Raw genomic sequence first — 1,589 nt, 5'->3', positions numbered from 1 at the left:
CTTGTTCTGGCCGCCCGTGCCCTGTGCTGTGTGATCGGCTCGCGGTGTGGGTCTTTCCGCCCCGGGACTGCGGCGCCCAAGGCGGGGACAACGTCAAGGTCAAGGCCGAGGCCGGGGGCTCACGGTCAGGTCCTGGCGAGACCCGGCTGTCACTACCCGCATCCGCCTTGGCCAGACCCCAGGCCTCGCGCCGAGCTCAAGAAGGTCATGGAGCCGCGTCCTGGCCTCCTATCCCGGCTGCTGCTGAGGCCGAGTCCCCTGCAGTCCTGCAGTTTGCGTAGACAGCACCCCTAGCACGCCCAGGCCTCTCCGGGGTCTGCTCGGCCCCCTGCTGTGTAGCCGCACCAGCTACGGGCACCAGCGTTGGGCTGGGAGCTTTTCCTAGGCGACGGAATCCCAGGGCCGTTTTCCTGCTAGATCTTATCCCCCCACCCCAGCTCTTCCCAGTCTGACCTTTGGTGCTCTTGTAGCTACTTCCCCTTCTAAGGACAGAGGGCGGGCATCTTACTCCTTGGAATTACCCTCTGAACCCTGGGAGAGGTAGACCGGCAGCACCTTGCTCTTACCTTGTCTTGGTGGACATTCCGTGATCGGGAGCGATCTTAGCTCTCCTGACAGCTTGGGATCCCCAGAACTGGGGAGAGAGAGTTTGTGGTCCTCCGTGTAATTCCCGGATTTCTCAGTAGAGCGTAACCTCCTGAAGAAGACTGTGCTCAAGGTCACAAGGAGGTCGATGTCAGAGCAGGGAAGTGAGCCCAGGTGTCTTCTCAGCCCCAATCTGCCTGTTCTGTGGCCAAGTTTCACATAGCAAATTATGCACGCTGGGGAAATGGGTCCAGGTCCCTGTTTTTATTAATGCAACCCCCTCCCAAAGCTACCAAAAGCAATTTTATTTTTTCTGGAAAATTGGATACTGCTTTTCCCTTTCGTTTTAAGTTTAAAGCGAGATCCCAAGATGCACTATTATTTAGTGAAAAGATCTCTGGGCTAGAATTTAGGAATTTTAGATTTAAATTCTGGGAGTGCCACGGATTGGCTGTGTGACCCTGAGCAAATGATTTAACATTTCTGAGCCTTTATAGGCCCATGTATGTAATAGCTATACTTACATCACAGAGTTGTTTGAGGATTAAATCATAGATGTGAAAGCTCCTGGTACATGTAAAAGAACACAAACATCTGAAACTTACTTAGTTATCAATATATTTATCTTGGCAATCATCAAGCCAATGGTGGTTCTTGGGCATCAATAGCTGAGTTTTTTGCTCAGTAGCTACATTCAACTTTGTCACCCACCTCAGAGCAGATTTCCTTGTGATAACTTGTGTCATGTTTGCTCTTCGAGGTACAACAGCTTCTATGTCACTATCAAAACAGAATTCAATCCCTTAATCGCTGAGCTTACACTTAATTCCTAATTCATCTTTAGTAGGTACATTAAGACTTTAGAATGAGGAACTAAAACAACCCTTGATAAGCTTGCTAATGAAGGTGCTGTGCTGATAAATTTGTTTTGCCATTAATGTAGTCTACAAGAAAAACCCCCTTGCAGTAGATGTTCAGAAACTACAGGTTTGTAGAGTCAGAAG

Source organism: Tupaia chinensis, unplaced genomic scaffold, assembly GCF_000334495.1.
Source record: "Tupaia chinensis unplaced genomic scaffold, TupChi_1.0 Scaffold000078_1, whole genome shotgun sequence".
NCBI lineage: Eukaryota > Metazoa > Chordata > Mammalia > Scandentia > Tupaiidae > Tupaia > Tupaia belangeri.
The sequence above is the reverse complement of the archived record's forward strand: the minus strand, read 5'-3'. Positions refer to the sequence as shown.